The sequence below is a fragment of the Pipra filicauda genome, unplaced genomic scaffold (genome assembly GCF_003945595.2).
Source record: "Pipra filicauda isolate LSUMZ 115617 unplaced genomic scaffold, ASM394559v2 scaffold713_size136685_pilon, whole genome shotgun sequence".
Lineage (NCBI taxonomy): Eukaryota > Metazoa > Chordata > Aves > Passeriformes > Pipridae > Pipra > Pipra filicauda.
The window spans coordinates 64,473-67,461 of NW_024104880.1; positions in this window are offsets into that span (position 1 = coordinate 64,473).

Here is a 2,989-nt window from a genome sequence, read left to right on the forward strand (position 1 = left end):
ATTTATGACCTTCTCAAAAAGAAGAGATTTGCACACAGGAAAATCACAGAATGGTTTGGGTTGGAAGGGACCTTAAGAATCATCCCATTCCACCCTCTGCCATGGGCAGGGACACCTTCCACTAGCCCAGGTTGCTCCAAGTCCCGTCTGACCTGGCCCTGGACACTTCCAGGGATGGGGCAGCCACAGCTTCTCTGGACAGATAACTCTGTGTACCAAGGGATTTAATTTATGTAATATATTGCATGATTTCTCAGCGAGCTTAGAAAATTTCTAGACTCCTACAAAGGTCACAATTCCCTCCTTAACACGTGATTTTTCTAGAACAGCCCCAAAAGCCTGTTTTTAATGAGCTCTGTGGCCTTCGTGTACTCCTAAGTTACTCAGTACAATGTTTAACATGGGATATATCGAAGAGGTTGCCAGAAGATATATGAGACAGTTTATTGAACAACCCTTTTTTTTAATCTTTTTTTTTTTATTATTATTAAGTTTTTAAATTATGTTCCTTTTCTATGTGACTTTTAAAAAAGCATGATCTGCTTGAAATCCCACGCACCACAGGCATGGAAAGAGACATCATTAAATTATAATATTCTTATTTTAATCTTTAAATTATTAAAATTGCTGCCATTCAGCACCAGCATTTTTAGGCAAGTATAAAGTGTTTCCTAAGAGTCTTAAATCTTTTTGCTAAGATATCAATCACAGATCTTTTCCAAAAATGTCTCCTGGAATGGATATTCATCCTTTTTATTTATGCCAGAGATGAAAACTATATACCCAGCTGAATATGCAACTTCCCATTTACTTGTATTATCATAGCACCCCAGAGACCTAAATGATGGCCAGAATCTGAACAAATGCATTTATTGAGCTAAATCCCTTCATTTCTTTGGAATTTGTATTACACTCTACACTATCAAGTCCACAGTGAGACTCAATAATGGATTCCCTGGATGGATGAGATGGGAAGCCAAGATTAATGCAAAGAGTCCAAACACTGGTAAGATTTCTGCTTGTATAACACTAATTTATCTGTTAAAACTTTGCTTTCCTGTGTCTGAGCAGAGGGGGGCACTTAGAGAAATCCCTGTGAGAAGGAGACACATTAGAGGGGAAATCTGAGGAATTACAAAGATCTTGCTTTTGCTATAATTTGTTTTCTAAAACGTGGTTTAGCAGCTGCACTGGCCAATAACGATGCCCAAGTCACCTGAACAATTGTGATTGCCCTTTTAGGGAAATCCTGTCCTGGTGATCCAGGCAGCAGCCGAGGGAAAAGAGACCTCTGGGAACCAGTCAGGCATTATGTGCAAGTGCCAGAGGATCATCTCTGCAGTTACACCCCACTGTGTAATCCCAGTGTGTATCTGGGCTGGTGGAGCACACTCAGAAGGGTGATGTATCCTGTCCTTCTAACAGCAAAGCTGGTGCCTTTGAAGAATTCTGACCCACCAAGTTTATACCCACTATTCCTTAGACAAGTAAAGCAGCTGCCATTGATTCACCCAGCTTTGATTTGCCTGCCCCCCAGTCTCACTCAGGAAGGTGTCACAGTCTTTTAAACACAAAGGCCCAAAGTGTTTGCTTTGATTCCTTCTGACTTGATTATTTCAAGGCACAGGGAGGCAGACTGTGGACACTGACAACTCCAGATTAGGAAAAAGGAAAAGTAATTTCAAGTCTGAAGACTGGTCCACCTCCTTTCCCCACAGAGGACTAGGCTTGACCTAATTCAGGTCATAAAGTCTTTTAATTACTCCTCATGGTGTTGTTCTCACCCAAGTTACAGGCTTGCTCTGCCTGAAGGATTCAAAACCTTAGTAAAAACTCGACTGTCAAAGTCTGAACCACCACCACCACCTTCACCCTGCCATCTACAGACAGGAACAGGTTACAGGAGTGATGTTCTACTCTCTGTGCTGCTATTACTGCAAAACTACAAAGGCATGGATCACCAGCTTCCTCTGAGACCTCAAATCTTCAACATAAACAGCAAACACGAATTTTTAAGACAAATACTGCTTTCTGAGGAAAGTGTTAGTGTTGCTTTTTTTCCCCCTAAGGTATGAAACACTTCATTCAAATAAATCAAATGCTCTGATCCTGTATCCCTCATTTACTTTTATTTCAGACAGGTTTGTTTGCCCTAGAAAAGGGAGCACAGTCTGTGAGTGTTCCCCTGTCCACTTGTGGCTTTTTGCAAACTCCAAAGTTCCCTGGCAGCTTATCACAGAATCATGGAATGGCTTGGGTTGGAAGAACATCTCGTTCCACCCCCTGCCACAGGCAGAGACACTTTCCACTAGCCCAGGTTGCTCCAAGCCCCGTCCAGCCTGGCCTTGGACACTTCCAGGGATCCAGGGGCAGCCACAGCTTCTCTGGGCAACCTGTGCCAGGGCCTCCCCACACTCACAGGGAAGGATTTTGTCCTAATATCCAATCTACAGCTACTCTCTTTTCAGTTTGAGGCCATTCCTCCTTGTCCTCTCCCTCCATCCCTCATCCAAAGTCCCTCTCCAGCACTGGAAGGGGCTCTAAGGTCTCCCTGGAGCCTTCTCTTCTCCAGGCTGAACACCCCCAGCTCTTCCAGCCTGGCTGCAGAAGAGAGGTGTTCCAGCCCTGTGATGAACTTTGTGGCCTCCTCTGGACTCGCTCCAACAGGTCCATGGCCCTCCTGTGCTGGGGACCCCAGAGCTGGAGGCAGCTCTGCAGGAAGGGGGGGGGTCTCACCAGAGCAGAGCAGAGGGGCAGGATCCTGTCCCTCTCCCTTTTGCTCCTGCTGCTTTTGGTTTTGGTTCCACAGCCCAGGATATGGTGCACCACAGAATATTCTCAGTTGGAACAGACCCACTGGGATCATCAAAGCCCAACTCCAAACCTGTTTGGTGCTCCTATTAAAGGAAACTTTCCTGTCCCACCATCCAAGTCTGACCACCCAGGACTGCTCTGGCAGCCACACCCACCCCACCTGAGCTGGGACTGA